Source organism: Ceratotherium simum, chromosome 10 (genome assembly GCF_057802395.1).
Source record: "Ceratotherium simum simum isolate JZ-2026a chromosome 10, ASM5780239v1, whole genome shotgun sequence".
Classification (NCBI taxonomy): domain Eukaryota; kingdom Metazoa; phylum Chordata; class Mammalia; order Perissodactyla; family Rhinocerotidae; genus Ceratotherium; species Ceratotherium simum.
Window position 1 is genome coordinate 35046319 of NC_141909.1, and position 26381 is coordinate 35072699.

Genomic DNA, 26381 nt, shown 5'->3' on the forward strand with positions numbered 1-26381 from the left:
TTGGGCTGGCGGAGCCGGGGGCGGAGGGACCGGGAGAAGCGGGTGGAATCTAGGAAGAGAGGGAATTAGGGTGGAGACGTGGAGGGAGATCTCTTCGGACTGTTCTCTGACAGGATTAGGGAGAAAAAGAGTTTTGCACGTCTTAGGTGTTGTGCAAGGACCTGAAACTCAAAAGCTGAAACCCAGAAGGCAGCTAGGTGGGGGCGCTAAGGTTTTTAAAGACTTGTTTAATGAGTGGGTATTTTTAAATATACAAAATGTACTTTTCTTTAGCGGAAAACTAGGGGCGGTGTGATAAACAAATTTAAAAACAGCTCTTGTCTCTCTGTATCTTTAGCAGTGAACATATCCATTTAGCAAAGAAAATTCGGAATGTCTTGAATAAAAGGTTTAATGGCAAGATTTTTTTGTCTTTGCATAAAAGCTTGTTTTTTCCTACAGTATTTAAATGGTTAGAAGTTTTGACACACATTTCTAACTCATATCTGTGTGTGGAGGCAAGGGGGATGGGCCATACGAATTTTGAAGTTTTTAATATTTACCCTGTTGATTCTAGCCGAAGCATGGAATCTAATTTAAGCACTAACGACTAGATCAAATGTATTTAAATAGACATTACATCTTTGACTTATTTTTGTTAGCACTGTAAGTTCAAAAAATGGAGTTTGCTATTTACAAAACAGAAACGTAGCACATTTACCTAATACCTTTTCCTACGAAAAGAGAACCAAAGAAGCCACAAATATTAGACACGCAGCAGCTCTGAAAACTAGGAACCCAAATTTGTAGGAAAGTAATAGCCAAATATATTACCGTCCATTTATTATGTTATAATAGGAAGGTGAATTTTTGCCAGCAATCACCTAAGGAAACCACTTCCCTTAATCCTTAATAGTCTTGTACATGATTTTATCTGGCTTTTGGGGAAGCCAGAACAAGAAACTGCAATAAAAATGCCTGGAATATTACTACATATGTATATAGGTTGACAGCACACTATCCTATTAGACAATTTTACAATACAACAGCCTACTCATCATTTCACAGTAAAACAGCTTTAAAAAAACGAGTTCTTAGAAAAACGTTCACTTCAGAGTGGGTCTATCAAAGGTATGGATCTCATTTCAGTGTGTAGATTAAAAAAATTAGTATACACATAAAGTATGAGAGGTATTTATTATTAGAAAACATAAAATTGTGCTGTAAAATATATTTTTTTCTCCTTTTCATTCCCTTCTTGTTAATAAATGATTCATTTTTATAGCTGTGATCACTGCTTTCAGATAATGGTTGATGAGTACTTTGATGTTTCCAAAGTACTATTTCGTAAGTGTTTTTGCAAATTTTTTTCTAAGCAAACAATTCCATACTATCCACCTTCACCTTTAAAAAGCTGTCCTGATTTTCTCTAATATTGAACCCAATTATGTAATTAAATAACTTAGAAACAGGTTGTAGAATTGGCATGGGATTTAATATAACTTTTTTGAAAATTGAACTTTGAAAGGTTTTAGTTATTTAATGCTGATAACATGATCGAACCTGAGTGTGATATAGATAACTCTTAATAGAACTTTTGTATTCTAACTTTAAATCTAATCTAGATTTAATACAATTTGGTATCTATTTATATTTTTATTTGCTTTTAAGCCTTCCTAGACCTTTCCTTTTGTCTTTCTTTGTACCAGAGCATCAGTGGCCTGTTATTTCAACCTAAGTTTTCAATGTAATAAAATATAGTTATTTTACTGGAGATGTTTCTATATTTCACCCCATTTTTTTAACATGCTTTCATTTACAAAAGCTTTCCCAGTGGGAGGGGAACCCAACTATTTCACAAATGGTTAACAAAATTTTTATAATCCTGTTAATTTTTTTCACATTTCTACTTTTCTTAATAAATATAGATATGAACCTAGCTAAGGCTGAGCTCGCAACAAATTTACAATAGAAAAGCTGAATACAATTTTTTTTGCTCAAATACAGTAGCATTTATTTAAATTTCATTTCTGACATAAAAATTCATGAAATAGGGCTGCCATTTTTAAGTAATGGTTTCTCTCAAATGCCCAACTCTGCAATCTTAGAAAATAACCAGCTTAGCACTGTACAATAGTACGGAAATTGGAAAGTAATCCTTTTCTGAGACATTTGCCATGGGGTTCTGAACATATAAAGAACATGTTCAACCAAGCTGACTTGCTGTTGCTGCGAACACAAATGCCACAGCTGCAAACCTGCTTCATCGACTTAGCAAAAAGGGTTAAAACTTGATAAATATTTTTCAAATGTTCCAGGTTCTACATTGGCGTGATGCCAGACAGTGTGAATGGACAGATCCTCAATTACTTTGAACTTTCTAGTTCTTTGCATTCCTTCCTGCTTAGTAGTGCTGTACCATTAGTGAAGATAGGAGAAAACAAAAAACAAATGTCAGGTTTCAGAAATCAATTAGTGGCCTGGCAGTGGTGTGTTAACTGAACTGTGCCAAAACAGAGAATCTGAGGGAAAGAAATAAAAAGTTGAGTAGTCAAGTTAGGTAGGAGGGTAAGCGTAGAAGCAGTGTGCATGCTTAAGTCCTTAGTCACTGGGCAACACAGATTCAGTCTTAGAATAAACCATAAGTGTCACTATCTTTACGGGAATAAATGTGTCTGAATGCGTGGGGGCTGAACAGGCATTCAACGATGGGGGAGGGGGAATTTTGAAGGAGGCAGTAGAAAAAAGTGGATAAATAGCTTCCGAATGATGAGATGAGAGAAATATGAAGCTATCACTGGGGCAATGTTCACAGGAAGACACGGCAAAAGAAATATCTGTATTCAGTTATTCGGCCAAAACGTCAGGGAGAGCTTGAAATGAAGGGATCTAGAGTATTTTAGACAATATTTTATTCACTTTGATTGGAAAATATTCATAGACTATTCCATTTCTGTAAAATCAGAATCAAATTACTGAGTGATATTGGGCCACAGAAAAAGCACGAGAATGAGTAAAAATAATTTTTTATAAGGGGAGTACACTCTTCTCTAGGGGTAGATTATTCAATTTAAAGTGACTGTTTTGATATTCATTGATCGTCCACCTAGTATTAAATCTGTATCAATAGAAACATAAAATATAATTATTGTCGTCTAAAACATTTCACTTTTTTAATCTTTTTATTTTTTTATTAATGGCAACTGCTTTAAGCCTCACTTCCAAAAAAAAAAAAAAATGCCACTGAGAAAATATAACAAATAGAAGCTTCAACTGAGATCAGAAAAAAATTCGAATCATTTTGACTCAAAAGATTAAGAGACAGGAGAAAAGATATTCTGTTCATTCCTTTTGTGATAAAAAATATGTAATTTAAATAACATATACTTTTTGCATAAATTAAAATGTCTTAAGAAAAAAACTTAATATTCTATTTTTGTACTATTTCCCACCCCAGTTCTTAAGAAATTAAATTTTATATTTAAGTTTGGATTTAAATGTGTTCTTCATGAAGTATCTCAAAATTCTCAATGTGCACTTATTCCTAAATGTACTGTAATTTTTGTAACCTATTTTTAAAAACTCTAGTAATATACAAAAAACCAGAATTTTACCTTTTGGGAGAACTGGAACTGCTTTTTCCACCTTGTTAGTATAATAAGCAGACAAAAATGACATAAATATAAATGTCTTGAGCCAAGTTATAGGCCAGGCATACTGTAGCTTAAACTGTACAGTGTTTGAATTCTCACTCTTAACATGATAGGAAAGGTTAAGAGAAAAATCCTGCACTGAGGCAGTTACACCCAACAATCTTTAAGAACGTTAAGGAGGCCACTTCACCAGCATCACAATGAGCAGAGTTCTGAGCCAATTGCTGTTGACGTGATGACAAAAGCATTAATGGTACTAGGCTGTGGGGCACACACAACGTTCAAATGAACTGTGCATGGGTCACAAGGGAATACCCTCTGGAGGTTGACTTGTAAATAAAATATGTAAAAATAGTGCTGAGACCAATGCCAGCTCTTCGTGCCTTAACTTTTCTCCACTGGTGATGGTTGTGTATACTTGTATAACTTTTGAGGAGGATACTTTGACGATAAGTATGAAGAAGGCTAAAAATGTAAATAACCTTTTAAAATGATAGATAATTCTCTCTCTAGGAAATATATATTTTTCATATATACATAAAATAAAATTGAAAATAACCCAGTTGTCCAATAATAGGAGAGTGGTTAAATAATACATCCACACAATGGCTACTGTTCTGCCACCAAAACTCATAGTATTAGGGAATGTTTAGTCACACGGGAAAATACTCATGATATGATAGGTAAAAGAAAAGTTGAGGTTTTATAAACACATATACATAAAGATGAAAAGAAAATACAAAACATGCATGTATTTTGGGGGCTATCACTGGATGGTCAAATGATGGGTAGTTTTTCATTGCTTTATACTTTTCAATATTTTCTAAATTTTCCACAATTGCCATGTATTTTTTTTTAAATACATGGAGCTAACATCTGTGGCCAATCTTCCTCCTTTTTTCCTTTTTTCTCCCCAAAGCCCCAGTAGATAGTTGTAGGTCATAGATTTGCATCCTTCTAGTTGCTCTATGTGGGATGCCACTTTAGTGTGGCTTGATGAACAGTCTGTAGGTCCCTGCCCAGGATCCAAACTGGTGAGCCCCGGGCTGCAGAGGCAGAACAAGTGAACTTAACCACTACGCCACGGGGCCGGCCTTGCCATGTATTCTATTTTAATCAGAATAAATATTTTTAATAAAAACATAAATGTTACTTTTATACAGTTAAGAGTTCATTGGAACTGTAGATGATGGTCAAATGATTTTCCATTTGAAATCAGCAAGTACAGCCACAACTTGCCAACACTCTGTGCTGGGAAAATATGTAAACTTTCTTAACCAAGCTGCTAGATTTTCAGGATTCACTGCAAAATAAACTGAAGAAAGATTACAAAGCTTAAGTTGGAAAGGGACAACGTGGAATGTTTTAAATATAAATATAAATATGCTTTAATTCATTTCCTAAGTGATCCGCAAGACTTCTTCTACAATGATTTTTTTCTTCAAGTTATTTTGAATATCTCATTTTACTTTGTTGCTTTGTTTTCCTCTGTTAAGTGAACTATGTTATTTACAGTGTTTTGACAAAATACATAGACTCTTAAAGCTAAATAATGTTTATATGCATCTTTAAAGAGCTGTTTGTGTTGTTTGGTTTTTTTAATTTTGAAATATTCATATAGAAGATATAGAATGGAATAGTTTGTAATGGGATGTCCATGGTATCTTCTCCCTAAGAGCCTTGTTCTTCCTGACATCCAAAGATGTTCAAAAGTAATTCTCAAAATTGCTTACTGGGAACTGAAAATTAAAGTTGGGGGTGGGGAGGGTGGTGGTGGTGGTCTAGGAACGTGACATTTAAAACATTTTCTAGGGCTGGCCCCGTGGCTTAGCAGTTAAGTGCGCGAGCTCCACTACTGGCGGCCCGGGTTCGGATCCCGGGCGTGCACTGACACACCGCTTCTCCAGCCATGCTGAGGCCGCGTCCCACATACAGCAACTAGAAGGATGTGCAACTATGACATACAACTATCTACTGGGGCTTTGGGGAGAAAAAAAAGGAGGAGGATTGGCAATAGATGTTAGCTCAGAGCTGGTCTTCCTCAGCAAAAAGAGGAGGATTGGCATGGATGTTAGCTCAGGCCTGATCTTCCTCACAAAAAAATAAATAAATAAAAATAAAAATAAAACATTTCCTATAAACAATTCAATAAAGAGCTGCTTTCTGAGTTAAGGACCACGTCCTCCCTATCCCATCCCCCTATCATGACCTCAAACCACGTAAAACACACACACACCAGCCCCTATTCTAAATCATCCAGCACACTGGTGCCTGCAAACATTTATCAAACACATTCTATGTGCTGAGCACTGTTGCAGGCCTTGGAAATACAAAGATGAGTAAAATACAGTCCTTGTCCTAAGCATCATCTGATAGGTAACCCTCTCCTCAAATATGTCTCATTGCTTCCCTTAGTGAGTAGATTGGAGTCCAAACTATTCAGCCTGGAACTTTGTGCCAACCCCAGCGGATCTTTCCAACTTGGAATCTCACTATGCCTCCCACCTCTTCCCAGGAACCTTAGGCTCTAATCATAGGGATTATTTGTCAGTTCCCAAATGCCCCTGCTGTTCCCACGAACTAGAATGTCTTTCTTTGAGCACATGTACCATATATCACCAGCCTGGCTAAAATCTCACCTCTCTCCCAAGGTCACTCCATGTCCCCCAGTAAGAATTACCTTCTCTTGGTTTCTTCTCCTTCCCATTAGCTTTTTATCACTACTTACCATCTGCTTTAGGTCTGTCTCTCCCAACAAATCCTGTGTCTCTGCAGGGCACAAATGGTCTTGTCTTGTCTTTGTGTTCCTCATGATGTCTCCTGGCACAGTGTCCCACACAAAATAGACAATCGATGTTTGATGAACTCAATTTTATTTGTTATAGACATAAAAGGTAAAATTAAGAATAAAAGTTTGATAGAATGTCATCGAAAAATGTAGAAGAAATAAGAATTCAAAAAAAATCACCATTTTACAACCATCATAGTGTTAACTGGTTCAGGCAAGAATCAATGAAAGCTAAAAGGATTGGGTGAAATTCTGGTGAGGAATAGGATATTTCCGTAGTCTCAAAGTATTTCCCTACAGATGAGGTATTGATTACAATGGGAAAAATGGTAACTTACCAATGGAAAACCTTCGCAGACACTACCTTAAGCACATGATCAAAATTAACGTCATCATTAATGGGACTAACAGACATCGTGTCCTTTCTGATGTGATAAGGATGCAACATTATTTATCTTGTATTCCTACCAAAAATGCATAACCTAAATCCAATCATAAGGAAAGGTCACCTCAAACTGAGGAACTTTCTACAAACCACCAGCCTGCACTCTTCAAAAATGTATATGTCGGGCTGGCTGGGTTTCTTAGTGGTTAAGTTTGCATGCTCTGCTTCGGTGCCCCAGGGTTCATGGGTTCAGATCCCGGGCATGGACATACACGCTTCTCATCAAGCCATGCTGTGGCAGTGTCCCATATACAAAGTAGAGGAAGATTGGCACAGATGTTAGCTCAGAGCCAATCTTCCTCACCAGAAAAAAAAAAAGTATATGTTGTGAAAGACAAAGAAAGTCTCAGCAACTGTTTCTTTTTAAAGGAAGAGATAACTCTGGTTTTATCTAGCTGGACTGGGGGGATTGCCACAATGAACATTTTTGGGGTAATTAGCAAAATTTGAGTATGAATTGTAAATAAAATTTTCATATACTTTGAAATTCCACTTTTGGAAATTCATTCCTCAAAATGACTTATATGTGCATAAAGATAGACGTACCAGAATGTTTATTGCAGCATTGTTTGTAAAGAACATTACTGAGGTAATTAGCAAAATTTGAATATGGACAATGCTACATTTATGAACTTGATAAAGTAGCTGTGGTTCTATAAGAGAAAATCCTCGTTCTTAGGAAATACACCCTAACTATTTATGGTAAAGGGTCATGATGTTTGCAACTAACGGTTGAATTAATCAGGGCAAAAAAAACGTGTGTGTGTGTGTATGGAGAGAGGAAGACAGAAATAGAGACAGAAACAGAGAGAAAGCAGATGTGGCAAAATGTTAGTGATTGGTGAATGTGGGTAAAAAGTATACAGGAATTCTTTGTTTATTCTTGCAACTTTTTCTGTAAGTTTGAAATCCTTTGAAATAAAAAGGAAAAAAACCCCAAAACTTTGGGAACTATTTCATTTACTTCAAAAGATAAGATCCTGCTTTCTAGGACTGGTTTTCACAGATTTGTATTTGTAGAAGACTTACAGTTAAATTGAGGAGAACCCATCACAAACCCACACATCAGTTCCATCTCAGCTAAAACATATCTCTTTCTTCAGCCTTAATGGACTTATCATTTCTCTGTCATGGTGGCCCTGATGTCCTGGGTACAACCATCATCGCTGCACTTATCAAATTTATTTTTATTTATTATATCCCATGTTGCATTCATCTTTGTTTCCCCACTCAGTCTCTGCCACGTAGAGTACTAAATGAAAACGTGGGTCTGTATGAGGACTGCATGCTCTTACATGCACAGACACACACACATACACACACACACAGACACCATGGGCCTCCAGATCTTTGTACTAAAATGTCAGAAAGGACATTATTGCAGTAATGTCTTTCAAAGGTACTAGGAAAATATTTGAGTATAAAATGATGTGATGTTTTGGGACTTGATTCAAGATATCCCAGAGAGGGTGAGCATTGAGTGAGGTATGAATGAAAAAAGATTGGCCGTGAGTTAATAATGCGTGAAGATGGGTGATGAGTACATGAGGGTTCATTCTGACTATTTTTGTATCTTTTTGAAATGTTCTATAACAAAAAAAATTTTAGGGTAAGCATAGGGGGCCGGCCCCGTGGCTTAGCGGTTAAGTGTGAGAGCTCCGCTACTGGCAGCCCGGGTTCGGATCCCGGGCGCACACCGACGCACCGCTTGTACAGTCATGCTGAGGCCGCGTCCCACGTACAGCAACTAGAAGGATGTGCAACTATGACATGCAACTATCTACTGGGGCTTTGGGGAGAAAAAGGGGCAAAAAATAAAATAAAATAAAAAAATTAAGGTAAGCATAGTAGAAGCAGTGGTAATAAAAAGCACAACTTGAACAATCAATGAAATATCAATTTTATTTTAATGTGGTTTAGATTAGGCTTTGCCTTTTAATTTTGGAAAACAAACAAATAAACCCCCAAACTGCTGTAAAGCCATGGTCCCTCTTAAGTGGGCCCATGTTCCATCCTAACACCATGCACTGTGATTGTGTTTGAGCAGACAGAGTTCAGGGAGCATGAGATAAAGTCCTATACCAGGGAGCAAGTCAGACTTTAGAATTGTGTCTTTCAAATTTGAAAAACACTAGATTCTTCTTTGTGCCATCATAGAATTTTGGGAAAATCAGATCCTTAACACTGTTCTCAACTTTTATTTTTTTTTATTTTTTGTGAGGAGGTCAGCCCTGTGCTAACATCTGCCAATCCTCCTCTTTCTTTGCTGAGGAAGACTGGCCCTGGGCTAACATCTGTGCCCAACTTCCTCCACTTAATATGGGACGCCGCCACAGCGTGGCTTGCCAAGCAGTATGTCGGTGCGCGCTGGGATCCGAACCCGCGAACCCCGGGCTGCCACAGCAGAGCGCGCACACTTAACTGCTTGCGCCACCAGGCCGGCCCCTGTTCTCAACTTTATTGTTGCGAGTTACAACCTCAGACATTATAACCAGGTGTGGCCTAATGACAAATGGAACAAAAGACAAATTACACAAAAAAGATGATTGAAGAAATGCATAGGCAAATTGCTCATAGTGTGTATGTATGAGGGGGATGGGGTAGATTAAATATTTCCCTATAAAAATTTTTTTTGAACAACCAACAAATATTTACTAGATTCCTACTATGTGCAAAACACTGAGAGTTATGGTAACAGCAAGGGTCCTTCAGTTGAACAGCTTCCCATCTGGTTGAAGTTACAATATATGTACCCATAAAATACAAAATAACTTTATCATGTGCAAACGAACCCAAACAAGGAAGAGAGAGATCACTGTGGACTTTGATTCTTGAATTGACCCTTAAAGAAAACACAAGATTCTGCAAAACAGTAGATAGGAGGAGAGAAGACGGAATTCCAGGCAAGAACGGCATGGCGCTTAGGATAAATCACAAACTTGATAAATTGGTGAATGCAGTTAGCCCATGGATTGATCAAATCTGATTTTCACGTGATGTATAAAGAAGTTACGTAATAAAGTCAGGGAGAATGTCTAACACAGTGGAGAGTCTCGTAAATCAGTGTGACCTCAAATTTAAAAGACAAGTGACCTCTCTATCCCCAACCCCCCAAAATGGTAAGCGACTATCTGGGAGAAAATATTTGCAACAAAAGATTAATAACCACAATCATAATAGAGATCTTAGAAAATCTATAAGACAAAGAGAACCCAACAGAAAATTAGGCGATGGTGGTAAATAAGCAATTCACAAAAGAAGATGTGCATGTGGCTGATAAACATATGAAAAGATTCTCAACCTTACTACTATCAGGGAAATGCAAATCAAAACAGCAATGGGACACCATTTTTCCTCAACTGATGAACAAAGATGAAAAAGATTCAGTGAGGCTGTGGGGAAACTGGAAGTCTCATAATGTTAGTAAAAATATAACTTTGTATAGGCTTTGTAAGTTGTATATCTGTACAGAGGGCAATCTAGAACATCTACCAAAGGATAACATTTTCATACACTTTGAAACTCCACATTTAGGAATTCATTCCTCAAAATCACTTAAACGTGCACAAAGATAGATGTATCAGAATGTTTATTACAGCATTGTTTGTAATAATGAAAAATTGGCAACCATCTAAACAGCCAACAGTAAGTGTTGTAATGATGAATTAAAGGATTAAGTACATTCTAGTATATCCACATCGTGGAATACTACCAGTAATTTTAACAGAATGAAGTGGCTGTATCTATACTAACATGAAATGATCTGTAAAGGCATGATAAGTGAAAAAAAATATGTCACTGGTTAATACATATTTCATGGTACCATTTATGTAAATAATTTATATGAAATATACATTGTTTACAATTACTCATACACAATTATTAACAGTTTACCTCTAGGGAGAGGAGAGAGATTGGGGGTTTTGGATGGCAGGCAGGAAGGAAGGTTGCTACCTATGTCCCAAGAGTAATTAAGATATCAGTATTACTATTCTTAAGCATTGGCAATTCCATGCACAAAGTACCCTACTTTCACGGATGCTAGGGAGATAAGCTGGGATTCATGGAATTTATTGGTCTGAAAAGAACCAAAGGATTCATCTGTGCTAACAGGACTCTTTCAGTTTTAGAAACCCATTATTCAATAAGCATTTCCTAAGAGCCTACTAAGTGACATGAACTGTGCAAATGAGCACTGGGGATCCAAAGGGAACCAAAAGTGTTCCTAAAGGATAAGCATAAAATACTATGAAAACTGAGAGGATAAAGTATTATCTGTGCTAGTTAGTCAGGGAAGGCTTCCTGGAGGAAGAGATCTCTGAGAAAGGCCCTGAAGAATTTGAACTCAAGTTTTCTGACTCAAGCTCAGTAATTTTCCACCACATGATCCTCAGGCTTTAATGATAGGCACATAGAAAGTAAGAGGTAATTAAAGATAATCTCATTTTTCTAGAGGGAAGTCATTTGTAGAAAGAAAAGCCTTGTGTCTACCCATTTAAAAAAATATTAGGGCTGGCCCCGTGGCTTAGCAGTTAAGTGCGAGAGCTCCGCTACTGGTGGCTTGGGTTTGGATCCCGGGCGCGCACCGACGCACCGCTTCTCTGGCCATGCTGAGGCCGCGTCCCACATACAGCAACTAGAAGGATGTGCAACTATGATATACAACTATCTACTGGGGCTTTGGGTGGAAAAAAAAAAAAAGGAGGAGGATTGGCAATAGATGTTACCTCAGGGCTGATCTTCCTCACAAAAAAAAGAAAAAAAAAATTAAAAACTTATAATGACTGAGTTCAGTTTCTCAATATACTGCATATTTACTGCAAAATGCTACTGGAAGTAGCTCCTGAAAATAAATCAGCAGAATCATCAGTATGACGCTTGCTATAGCATTTTGCTAAGTCAATTTAGAGCATCTGACACTTTTAATTTTCCTGCCCAATTATTTTAGGCTGATTATATCCCTGGAAAATCTCTATCCCTCTCATTACAGATATTGGACTATGTATAATCACTTTTTTCCCATAAAGCATTCTATTTTACACTTTTTCTTATTTATTTGGTGAATTGGTTAAATGTGTTTAATTGTATGCCTCTAGTAATACGTCATCTTTGGAGTTATACTGTGTTCATTTTTTAGGAATTTACGAAAAATAAGGAGGGAATAATTAATGCCAGTGCCCCCTCAACACTGTGACATTCATATACAAACACAGTGGCTATCCTGACATGTCACAGCACATATGTTGCACTACTATAAGCCTGTAAACTGAAGTCCAGTGTGTTTAAGGAGGCAAGCCACTTCTTAAGAGTTCATGTTTTGCAAAGATATAGCTATAATACATTTTTACGATAGCTTGGTAGATCTCTTAAAGAAAAGGGAGAGGTTTATGACAGAAATGGTGATAAAGCTTTAACTATATGTGTGTGTTTAACTCTGTTTCAGCCATTCAGGTTAACTTCTACCTATTTTTATGGGCTTGATTGCATAATATATGAAGTTTGAAGGAAGTACCCGGAAGATAAGGTTACATAGACAAGTAATTTGAGTTTGACAATAAACCACAGTTCATGCTGGGAAACTAGTTTATAGCCAATTTTGTAACACAAGTGACTATGTCATTCATTTTCTTCTAATTTTTTTTCTTATCTCACAGTTAACATTAGGTGATTAATCATTGTTTGAATGTGCAGCATAGTAAGTTAACAAAAGAATGCAGCTTCAAGGATTGATTAGCTGAAAAGTCAGTAAATTACATTATAAAAGTAAAGATAAACAGTTGATGATATTCAAACCACCCTAAGCAAATGGATGATTTGCACATATCATGATACCCCACTAGACAATAGTTTCCTTCACGAGCTTCATTCAGTAGTGAGACTCATTTCTACTGAAAAATATTACTTGATCAATAGACCTTGCATTTGCCACAAGAAATGACCTTTCCTGGTTAATGTATAACTGATAATTGTTCTTCCTCTGTAGTAGCCTACATTTTACAGTAGAGAAATACACTGTGTACACTAAGCACTCTAAAACACTAAAATATGACAAATGCTGGTAGTATATCTTAATAGTGACACTATTTTAGCATTGTATAATAGTTGTGATACATTGGCATTGTGCTCACCCGCCATTTCAGTTCTTGCTGAATGCAATAAAACTTTTGCCATAATGTTTACACACTTAGAAAAAGCAAGGATAGTCTTCTTACACATTAAGAAAAAAAGAAAGAAAAACCTCTAATGGTGACAATAGAGGTGTTGAAAATGTATGTAGAAGAGAAACTACTCCATTCTAATGAAAGCAAATTACCCTAAAATCTTTGTTGTGGAAAATTAAAACTAATGACATGTTCATGTGGTAATGCCGAATCGCCCATAACCTAATTTCCCAGTGTGAGATGCAGTTTATTTTCAATTGTAAATAACTTGTCCATTTCATAATTTGCTTTTCCCCATTACTGCAAAAGAGCCATTTACAACAGCCACCTTTCTATCCCATTAATTGTCAAAAACAATCTAAATCTTCCATTATTTTCCTTGTGACAATTTTACCAGATTAAACGATTAAGGAAAGCATTCCTGTATCTGAAGGGTCTATTTTTGAAATAAATGTAAATAAAAGGTGCCACCTTATTAAGTTTGAAATGGTCTGTTACCTGTTTTTCCTTGACCCTTTAGAGGTTTTCAGGGACAAATGAATTAACCAGGTGAGGGAGGTTCTTTGAGGGGGTCCAGTCACACTCTATTGTGTGGGATGGCACCTAGCAAAACATTTAGATTAGGCCACTGAGGGAACAAAGCTAGGTACGCACTCTCCAGCTCCGGGTAAACAAGATTATTGTCCTCCATCCCTGCTGCTTGGAATGAATGCAATGCCTCAAAGCTAATTGCTGCCATAATTAGGAAAACACACACACACACACACACACACACACACACACACGTGCGAAATGACTGGGAATGTGCTAATTCAGTATGGTTTAAACCTCAGAGATAGCATTTCCTCTCATACATAGGTGTGACTGGCTCTATTCATGGCTTTTAAATGATAAGTTTAAATCTTAACACAATATTGAAAAAAATCAAGTTGGAACATAGTAGCTAGTGCCAGGCATAAGTGCTTAATGGTGTCGTTTGCATTCTGGCCAGGGGAAGAGAAAAATCCCGTTTTGGCATTTGACATGATGTAAAAGGACAAATGCCATCAATTGAAGGTTCCCCTTCTGAGAGCTGGCCTTGCTTGGCACACAGACTTTGCCCCACACCATTTCACAAAATATGCAACTTTCAAACCACCTCCACATAAGGAGATTTCACTCTGCTGTTGAGAAATTGTTCCCCCTATCTAACTAAATCACCCAATCTACAGTTTAGCAATCCCATTTCCTCACATCTTCTGCAACATCTAACACTCGATATTAACATGTATTTTCTTACAACAAAAAAACTAAGCCTCATACCCCCAAATTAAAATAGGAGGACTTAAAAAAAGTCTTTCCTTCTCGCCATACTGTACTCATATACTCTAACTGGATTCTTTAGTTGGTTTCAAATTTAAAAACAAGATTTAGGAATCAACCATTGTTTAAGTTGTGGATTCCCACGGAGTGCTTCTAAATATCAGGTCTAGGGGAAAAAAGACTTCTGTGGTGTCAGTAGAATTATGGTTAACAGGTTAGCAAGTACATTTCAGCAAGGCTTTACCTTTTGTTCCATGCTTTAATAGGAAAAATATGACTAAGGTTTAAATCTTATTCTTCAATAAGATAACTATTTTGACCTACGTGAACATTAATGAAAACACAGTAATTATAGCTTTTTGCTGCTTGGCCTAAAATAATCTTCCTACTATAATTAGATTTGAAGGGGAACTAGAAAAGACCTTCAATAAAATGCTGTCACGAATTCCCTCCAAAACTGCTTGCCTATAATTAAGGTGCATTTACAGATCTGATATTCCTTAAAAGAAGCATTAACATTACAAAGACCAATTATTCATGGTCAAACAAAGGAGATTCAGATTCTCTGATCAAAGCAGTAATCTCTTTTACAATTGTTATTTTTGAAGTATCTTCAAACAGAACAAACATGCGTTGACTATGTAAACAGGTATAGCTGTGGGCTAATTTTCTGTTTCCAGGATCCCATCATTTTCCCACAGGGCTCAAACTTAGTCTGGGGTACCCTGTTTTCCATTCCAAACCCCAACCTGCTGATGCTAAGGAATAATAATTCCTTAAAAGGGAAAAATTGCAAATATTGTTTTTAGTAGTAAAACTGTGGCAATGTAAAGGTCATCTCACATTTTTAATATAACCTTGCCCATTTTTCAGAGTTGCTTGTTTTTGAAAATGTCAACAAGCTTTTTAAATGATCAAAGGCAGAAAAACAAAGACATTAGGTGAAAAAGTAGTGAATTCTGATTGAGAAAAATCTGAATTTGAGTTTCAGTTTGGCCCCTTCTCTTGCTGTAAGGCATTGAGCAAATTCCTTAACAACTCTAGACTTTTCTCCGCAGATGTAAAATCAGGATAACAGCACATCCCTCAACTACGTGGTTGTGAAGACCAAACGCGACCTCAGGACAGGAGGAAGCCTTTTGTAAACACTAAAGCACTTCCCAAATATGAGATATGTTCATCTGAATAAGAATATATGTTTTTAAACCTCATTGTATCTCTGGATAAACATCCTTGGAGTCCTAAGGAGTAAAAAGAAAAAAAAAGCAGCCTTAACACCTATAACAGCTTATGCCAGATGTGCTTCATGAAACTCTAGCTCTGTGGTTCAAGAAAGGTAAGCGAGTTTCCTGTCTAACGGGCTCCTCAGAACCCTCTGATCTCCAAGAGAATCACAGGAGTATGAGACGTATGTCAAACATTTGACAGTAGAGCTGCTTTATCCTGAGGCTGTTGGAGGGACAAGGGTTCCTTTGAAAACACTTTGGGAATTTGTTGCCTTCTGATGTGTTACTGATTTGGTTGGATAGGGAGCACTTCAATACTCAAGCAAATCTACTTTTTAGTCTATACCATTTGGTACAAATGAACAGTTAATGCTAGCAGAGTGTCCTAAAATAAACGAATTTTAAAAATTTGCCGCTTTGAGACAATATATCTAGCAGCTCTACCTCTTATAACTTGAGTGACTTTAGGTAAGTTTTTAAATCTTTCCAAGTCTCCGAATTCTTATCTGTAAAACAGAGATAATATTTACTGCAAAGGTTGTGGCCAAAATCAAGTAAATATAGTTATCGAAGTGAGCTTAGTAAATGCTAGATTTAATTTTGTCATTCTTTTGTCAGAAATGTCTATGTTAAAAAGTGACCTTCTCTAGGTCACACAGCAACTTGTTGGAAAGGAACCAGGATTTTGGAAACTACTATTGTTTGAGTTCACCTCTATCAAAATTCTAAACAGATTATTAAAGAGAGAATTTGTAAGAAGAAAAGAAATAATCACTGGGGACCAATATTATTTCAATACGAACAAGTTGGGCTAAGACAAGCATTTTTTCCCCCAATGGTGCTATCAGATTCGTAGCCAGAGGGGATGCCAGAGGCCTGAGAAAAAAATGTCTTTAGTTGTTCTTGTGGATAAGATGGTTATACGTGAATTAGCCCACAATCCAGCAGGATTTATTTATAGCTATTTGAAAAAACTGTACCCAGAGAGTGATAGATTTCAACCTAAAAGGAAATTTTAGCATTTATTACAGGGTTCTCTCTTGAACATTTTAATCAATGACTTGGAGGAAGATATGGGAGTCATACAAGATCCAATTCGGGAGGAAAAGCTAATATGTTGGATGGCAAAATCAGGAACCATAAAGGTTCCAGTAGGCTAGAATGATGGGCAGAAATTAAAAATGATACTCAATAGAGAAAAAAACCTTTTACCTATGTTCGGAAAAATCAACTTGCGACTAAATTCCAGCTCTCTCACTTATATAAGTCCTGTGAATTAACTGCTTTGAATCTGTTTCCTCGTCTCAAAAATCCAGATAATAACTACCTCATGAAGTTGGGAGAATTACATAAGATAAACAGCCCATCCAAGGAGGCGCTCATTGCAGAGACTGACACATATAGTTGGTCAGGTCAATAAGTACTAGGACTAGAAATAAGGATAATAATACTAATAGTAAAAAAGGTTATGCAGAAAAAGCTTTAGGGATTTTAACTGACTACAGGTTCAATAGTAGTGAACAGTCCGATGAGGCTGACAGTCACTTAGGTGAGTTGTAAGTAGTTCTAGAAGCCCATTTTCAGACACACATGGGCAATTTAGAATGCATTTATGTAAGGGTGGCCAAATAGTGGAGAGTTGAGAAACCAAATCACATGAAAAGCAAATGACTATGTGACATGCATTGGGTAAATTCCTTTTTTTAAAAAAAACTACTTTATCGAGGTATCAACAGACAAAAAGCCGTATATTTAATGTATACAACTTGATTAGTTTGGAAGGTAAATTCCTTTTAAATACATCACTTTCTTTAATCCTCTCTATAATGCATTAGGTAGGTGTAATTATCCCAGTTTTAAAGATGAGGAACGAAGGCTCAGAGAGGTGATCACACATCTAGTAAGAGGTGGTGCTGGAATATGAAACTAGAATATGGACATAGAAAATGGATTACTTTTATTCATAGTTGTTCCAAGGGACAAATTAATGTGAATAGATAGGATCAAAGGAATATTTAACTGAAGAACAGTCTACAAAATAACTGACATGTACTCTTCAAAAATATCAACGTCATAAAAGACAAAGAAAGATTGAGGAACTGTTCTAGATTAAAGGAGATTTAAGAGATATGACATAGGAATGTGATGAGTAATTGGAGATTTTCTTCGGCATAAAGCGCATTATTGGGACAATTGGTGAAATCTGAATAAGGTCTTTAGATTAGATAATAGTATTGTATCAATGTTAATTTCCTGATTTTGATCATTGTTCTGTGCTTATGTAAGAGAATGTCCTTGTTCTTAGGAAATGCTCACGAAACTTTTGGCAGTAGAGGGAAATCTTCAAAGTACTCTCAAAAGCATCAGAACAACAGCAAAAAAAGAGAGACAGGCAAAAGGATAAAGCAAATGTGATAAAATGTTAACATTTGGAGAATCTGGGTAAAGGATAAATGAGAATTATTTGCATTATTCTTGCAACTTCTCTAAGCCTGCAGTTGTGTCAAAATAAAAAGTCTCAAAGAATTGAAAAATATGTAGGGCAATGAAAAAAATAAAATTTAAGAGGAAATATTCAATTGTTAACATGGGATTGGAAATAGAAAAGACTTGAGGGATTATAATGGCTACCAAGGAAGATTTGAAAGTCATGTGAGCATGGATGAGAGTAACTGGTTGATGGAATCCTTTCATCCATTCACTCAGAAAAATACTTTCTGTCATTTAGAACTTCTTAGAAAATACAGTCATATTAACTATTAGAGCTTACTGATATCTTTTTTCCTCCAAAGTGATGAAAAATAAATGATCAAATAAATTAGTTTTCACTGACTCTTTTGGAAGGAACAAATTCTGTATGTTTGAACAGAGACCAGAAAGTTATCTCAGGAAGAGAAAGGGTAAAGAGGCATTTTACACTATATCAAGACATGAGTAGGGCCGGCCCCGTGGCTTAGTGGTTAAGTGCGCACACTCCTCTACTGGTGGCCCGGGTTTGGATTGCGGGCACGCACCGACGCACTGCTTCTCCGGCCATGCTGAGGCTGTGTCCCACATACAGCAACTAGAAGGATGTGCAACTATGACATACAACTATCTACTGGGGCTTTGGGGAAAAAAGGAGGAGGATTGGCAATAGACGTTAGCTCAGAGCCGGTCTTCCTCAGCAAAAAGAGGAGGATTGGCATGGATGTTAGCTCAGGGCTGATCTTCCTCACCAAAAAAAAAAAAAAAAAAAAAAAAAAGACCTGAGTATACAGAGCTCTTAAAAAAAAAATCCTTACTATTGTGGAAATGTGAGGGGCTCAATAAATAACATCTTTCTTCCCAGGCAGGGTCTGAACAAACAGATTAGCAAGACAGAAGTGCTGGACAGAGATGTAAAAATACCATCTTTCTTATTAATAAATGTTCTATTAGAGGACACAGTTTAATGTGAAGGCCCAGTGGGCCTTCATCCTGCCCCTCTCCCCCCGCTGTGTCCTAGGCTGATCCTTTCAGTCACAAGGGGATGATTGTGACCTGGAGTAAGCAGAGCAGGGAACTGTCCCAGGAACAGAACAGGCTGGTTCTTTTGTAGAAAAAAGATGGAAAGGAAGAGGAAAAACTATACAAGCACAGTTCCTTAAACAAAACATACCAATCAGATAGTCAGGATGTGGAAAGAGGCAGGAATATTTAGGAAAATTCCTCCTCATGGGAAACACAGAGGAGGGATGGGAGGGAGGTGAGGGGGAATACATTTATTTTCCTCTAATTCTATGCTCAAAGGAGAATAGAACAAAACAAAACAAAACAAAACAAAACATGGGGCTCACGACTGAACACTGAGGAATGACTTTAGTCAAGGGGCCAGAGGGGAAGAGCACTTAGGAAGTGGTGAGAGACAAAGGCTTAGAAGTTCGATAACAGGAGGTACAGCCAGTGCCCTTTGGGAGAAGAGTTTTAATTTGGTGGTTTGGGCAGAAACTAGGTGGTAAGGAGTAAATGAGAGTGAAGGAGGGTCTCCTTTTCGGTTTTTTTCCTTCCTTCATCCTTTCCTCAAATGTTGGTATTTGTTGGGATTTTGTCTCGGGGACTCTGTTTCTCACCCCACACTCTTCCTGGAGAATCTTATGCCCACCCTGGATCTCAATATAAGGTAAAGATCACAAGCATCATGGGGTTAAGCTTGGAAGGGAGAAACACCTCTTCTTTTGAGATCAGGGAAAAAAAGATGTTACGATACAGAGATGGAAAATGACCTTGTTTTTTTGGGTAACATGGGATAAAGTGTTATCTAATTAGTTATTAAAATTTTTTTCTGCTATGCCCTGAATCCTTGTTTCCTCCAAAATTCATATGTTGAAACCTAATTCCCAATGTGCTGGTATTTGGAGGTGGGGTCTTTGGAAAGTGTTAGGCCATGAGAGTAGAGCCCTCATGAATGGGATTAATGCCCTTATAAAAGAGACCTCAAGAACTCCCTAACCCCTCTGCCATGTGAGGACAGAGCAAAAGACACAGTTGCCCATGAACCAGGAAGTCGGCCCTCACCAGACACTGAATCTGCTGGTGCCCTGATCTTGGATTTCTAGCCTCCACAACTGAGCAATAAATTTCTGGTGTTTATAAGCCACACAGTCCAAGTTATTTCGTTATAGCAGCCTGAATGGACTAAGACATTTTCCAATAAAAATTCAATATGAAAAAAGTCAGAAAGCAAATGCCATTTTCCTTCTTTCCTTTCTTTCTTCCTACCATTCAACAAAATTTCGAGGGGCAATTTTTCTGTGCCAGGCTCTGTGCTAGGTGCTGGGGATACAGCGGTGTCAGATAAGACTGTCTGCTTTCATGGAACGTATATTCTATTTAGGGGGGACAGGCAATGAGGAAATAAAAAACTAAATAAGAATTTAAGATAGCACTCTAAAGAAAATAAAACAGAAGTGGAATATAGAGTGGCAGGTGTGTGTGTGAGAGGGAAGAGACTGAACCTAAGCCTCAAAATAAGAATTTAAGGAATTATGTATCTACATATTGAATATGTTATAAAATCCAGGTATTTAAAAAACAAATTCAAGACTATACATGAGGCCAAAGAAAACCATGTCAATATCTGTCTTCTTCTAGGAAAATCACTTACTCTTTTTTTTTTTATTATTATTATTTTTTTTTGTGAGGAAGACTGGCCCTGAGCTAACATCTGCCAATCCTCCTCTTTTTGCTGAGGAAGACTGGCCCTGGGCTAACATCCATGCCCATCTTCCTCTACTTTATATGGGACGCCACCACAGCATGGCTTGCCAAGTGGTGCGTCGGTGCGTGCCCGGGATCCGAACTGGTGAACCCCAGGCTGCCACAGTGGAGCGCGTGCACTTAACCGCTTGCGCCACCGGCCCAGCCCCAAAGACCACTTACTCTTGATTCTATAAAACCAAAACAAATAAGTATCAGTTAAAAACACATACACACACACACACACACACACACACACATTTCACCTGTGTGCATGAATATTTGCTAGAACAGTCACGTTAAATTTTATTTCACCTTTACTGAAACAACAGGTACATAAAGTGCCTGTGACTGAAGATCCCAAATGGGCAAAGATTTTCTGGTGTATTTGGCCATATAATTTATTTTGATCAACTGGACAGCCACATCAATTAATTCTACAATTAATGAAAATACATACATATTTGTGGGCATTCAGTGCCACACAAGACATGGCTGCTGTCCCTGCTTGTCCACAGCTTCACGGATCCAGCCATCCTCTATTGAGGATTCATCATGTGCAAAACATTGTTCTACGCTCTGAGGATACCAGCAATGAACGCTCCTAAAGTTCTTTGCCTTCCTAAAGTTTGCTCTAGTGGACATAGTGTTTTATCCTTTAGTCACCAAAGGTAATAGGAATTAGATAAATGTTTTCATTATTTGTTCTAGGTCCCTAGGGTCATAGCTTTGTTCTAGTTCCAGTGAGGAGATTTTGAATATCTATATCTATCTACCGATCTATAATTATTATTATTTTTGTTTTAGAAAATACTAGAAGTAAGACAATAAAAGTGGAGGTAACATTTTATAGAGTAGGTAGTATGTTCCTGGAACTGTGCTAGTAACTGGTAATGGTAATGATCCAATCATACTAATAATAGTAAATCAAGGTGATCATACCAAAAATAAATGGAAGAAAATAAAATATGCAGAAGATTTATGACTCTGACTGCAGTATTACAAATGAGTGAGGAGAGTAATGAGAGAGAAGTCATCAGGAGTTTAGAATGTCTATACGTATTCTAGAGCACAATTCTTAATGTTAGTGACATTTCTGCTACGTAACATTAACAACTTGCTTAATAAAGCACTAACAGATGGCATTCAGGGAATTACATATGCTGTGAACTTTGAAGGTGTGGGGGATAGGAATTTAATTTTAGATTCTCAGTAAATGTTTTAATTGTTCTATAGTTATTAAAGAGAGGGTAAAGCATGATTAGATATAGAAAATATATATTCAGTAAATACCAGAGGCAAAGTAACAGATCAAAGAAGATACAAAAACAGATTCATTATTCTTATTCAGGTACCAATTTATTGATTAAAGGAAATAAAAAAGAAAGCTTTTTTAAAAAAAGAAAGGCAAAGAGGGAGGAGGGGGGAGGAAAGGAGGGAGAGAGAAAAGAAGACCTAATAAGTATATGGCCATGGAGGATTTCATAGTACTTTACTGAAAATGGAAATATACCACAGCGGTATAAATAAATCCTATTATTTAAAGATAGCATTTGTAAGGTGATTAAAATGACTTTTACATTTCAATTGTATTTAAATAACTTAGGTAAGCTATGAGGTATAATCTTTTTTAAGAGGGCTGTTAAAACATGAGAAATCTGAACAAGGACTTCAAAATCACATTATGGTAGCAAAATTGGAAACTAATGAAATACAACTTGTGTAGCTGGTATGAGGAATGACATTATTGTGGTATGTAAGAATAAGGTAGTCCTCGGCGGCGAGTGCCAGTGAAACTATACAATCACCATTTACAGGATGAGAACAGAGATATGCAAAGTCACCTAGAAGGCAGGTTCACAGGCTCCCCGGACAGTAAGGACTAGAATGTAACAAAAGAAGAAATTAGCATAGGTAAAGACAATGTGGTCAAGGCAGGGGTCAGTCAGGACTGTCACTTGGAAGCCTATAAATGAGCGTCTAGATGGCCATGCTCATCCTGGTATTGTTTAGGGCAGTGGTTTTAAAAGCTTTTTTAAGAACTACATTTTATATCACGATCTGAGTTCTCTCATAGTGTGTGTGTACAGTGGCAGCCTGAGATCTAAAGGCTGTAGAGTAGCTGGGGGAGGGGGCGCAGTATTCTAGGCAGAGGACACAGCATGTGGTGAAGATCCTGAGCTCTTTCTTTAAGAGTTGGGAGAGTTTAAGGAACTGAAAAAAGGCCACTGAGTTATGTAGAGACGAGCTCAAAAGGAATTTGAAAAGCAGGCGGGGTTGCGCACCGTGGGCCTTGGCAGCATGGGCTGGGCTCGGCTTGCACGTGGGAGCCCCCATGTGCACATCTGCCCCGCGCCACTTCGGTGGTTTGTTGCTGGCCACGGTGAGAGTATTAATTTCATCTCACCATGAACATCTGCGTCCCACCAAATCTGCGTCCTTTTTTCTCGGGAGCCGGTTGTTATACATCTATGAGCACACCTCTCCATAGTGTCATGGACACTTAAAAATTAAGAGGGTAAACTTATGTTTTTACCACCACAAAAAAGAGTGTCAAACACCTGACCAAGGTTTCAAGAAGCAACATGCTATGATAGGGTGACATGGTAAAATTACAGTAATAGTGTAAAAATATAATCAGAAGGTTTTACAGATATTTAGAAGTTATGACAGTACTCCCCTTCCCCTTCATCCCTGGCTTTACTCAGAAGGAAACTATGACAAATTAACTTGAAGGTGTTCAACGCATTTCCCTAAAATGGCAAAGCTGATACTCAAGGTTTTTGATCAATTTCTTTTTTTATTTTTAAAGATTTTATTTATTTATTTATTTATTTATTTATTTATTTATTTTTTGTGAGGAGATCAGCCCTGTGCTAACATCCACCAATCCTCCTCTTTTTTTGCTGAGGAAGACGGCCCTGGGCTAACATCTGTGCCCATCTTCCTCCACTTTATATGGGACGCCGCCACAGCATGGGTTGCCAAGCAGTGCGTGGGTGCGCGCCCGGGATCCGAACCAGCGAACCCTGGGCCGCCGGAGCGGAGCGCGCGCACTTAACCCCTTGCGCCACTGGGCCGGCCCCTTATTTATTTATTTATTTATTTTCCCCCCGAAAGCCCCAGTAGATAGTTGTATGTCACAGCTGCACATCCCTCTAGTTGCTGTATGTGGGACACAGCCTCAGCATGGGCGGAGAAGCAGCACGTTGATGCGCGCCCGGGATCTGAACCCGGGCAGCCAGCAGCAGAGCACGCGCACTTAACCGCTCAGCCACGGGGCCGGCCCATTGATCAATTTCTAACATTTCTTCTCATTTATTGGGCTTACATTTTGATTATTTGATGGAAGAAATTGTAATTAAGATTTTTTCTTTGCTCTTAATCCACTTATTCCACAAGCCAGAACATTTTAGAAAATTAAAGTTGTACTTTTACTGTATCTTTTTCTGTGCTTGAACCTACTTGTTATTAGTTTTTATGAAGCTGTCAGCAATAAGGGTCATAACCGCTGTATCATATGTTGGGAATAGAATAATGTAAATGTTTAGAACTTAAAACTTTTTTTTCCTAGTAAGTGATACATAAGCATTTTCATTATTAGAATGTATTAGGTAGTGTTATGTTTTGGAATTAGAAAGTGCTCAACAATAAAATAAGACAAAAAAAAAAAATAAGGCCCCAAGGACAAAATAATGTATCAAAAGTTAATTTAAAAGAAATTTATGAAGATTTTTCTAAACTATCGATACCCTCCCTGAAAATAAAGACAGCACAGCATACTTCTAGTATAAGAACTAAAAGCATTGGCTAAATTCAGGATACCTCTGGGATCTGTAGACTGGGGGTAATAAAATAGATTTTTTTTTTTTTTAAAGATTTTATTTATTTTTTCCCCCCAAAGACCCAGTAGGTAGTTGTATGTCATAGCTGCACATCCTTCCAGTTGCTGTATGTGGGACGCGGCCCCAGCATAGCCGGAGAAGCGGTGCGCGCCCGGGATCCGAACCCGGGCTGCCAGCAGCGGAGCGCGTGCACTTAACCGCTAAGCCACGGGGCTGGCCCAAAATAGATGTTTTTATCCATCTATTTAGAAGTATTTATCTTGATAATGTTACGCCAGTACAGGAGTCTTTTGAGTTAGGTAATTCTGAACCTCTAAACTATGAAGGCAGCAAGCGAAATACCTTTCTGCAACTATTGCAAAAGAAATTTAAATTATGATCAATACAGTCAATAATTTAAAAATTTGCCAATGATGTACCATTTTATGACTAAAATTGCCATGATTGCATTAAATGAAAAATAAAACTGTTCTCCACCTCATATGGAAGAAACAAATATTTTACATGGATTTAGTAAAAAGCAAGGATCATCTATCTAGTCATTTAAAAAGAATTAAATTTATTGAAACATGACATACCGTGCTCTTAACTTACACTTCAATTGCATTTTGTTCTGTTTTCCAAGTTCATGTCTTACAAATACCTTGTATAAACTATAGATTAAATTCGAAATTAAAAATTATTCGCTGTAGAGAATGGTGTGTAGATTTAGGGAGATCAGGTGAGATTTCTGATGTAACCTAGGGAAGAGGACGTGAGGGCATGAACTAAGATGGTGATCGAAATTCACATACAGGAAATAAAATACAAAGTACAAAATGAAAGAGGTTGAAATCTTTAAAAAATCTGAAATTAGAATTAGATATATCAGTAGAAACTCATGATTATTCCCTTTTATTTAAAAACACTTATTTTATAGCTCTACTGAAAAAGCCTAGAAATAAGGAAGGCTTAAAAACAATGAACATTCTCAATGCCCAGAATGTTCTACATTCTGGATTTAGTTGATTCCTTCTTCATGGTGTCATTTAGCTCGATCTATTTCTTGTTCTGCCTGTAGACTGGAAGTTAGACCTGAAGACTTGATTTGATTCAAGTTAATTTTTTTTTTTTTTGGCAAGGATACTGCATAGTTGTTATTTTATACTTCAGATTGCATCACATCAAGAGGCACATAACTTCTGGTTGTCCCACTTTTAGTGTTGCTAAGGTTGATTAGCAAATTTAGGTGGTAATGGCCTGTTATAAATTTCCCTTTTATCCTTATATCTAATTGCTTTAGCATTCATTGGTGATTGATATTTGAATCATTTATTTCATCAGGGGTTACTAAATGGTGATATCCTATTTTCTTTCTTTTTAAAAACATCTTTATTGTGGTACCATTGATATACAGGAACTTGCACATTTAAAAAATGTACAATTTGATAAACATTGGCATATGTATACACGCATGAAACCATCACTACAATCAAGATAGGGAAAATATCTGTCACTCCAAGACGTTTATTCTGCCCTTTTGTATATTTGGAAATTTTCACAATCAAAAGTCAAAAAACAAAAGGGAAATATTTATGAGGCAGATCAATAGGGATTGGTGATTGAATGCTTGGGGGTTAATGAGAGAAGGGTCTGGAATGACTCCTAGTTTCGTGATATGAGCCACTGAGTAGGTGGTGGAACCATTTATTGAAACTGGAAACACGGAGAAGAAACTTGGTGAATTCAGTTTTGTACACGTTAAGTTTGAGGTCACAATGGGACA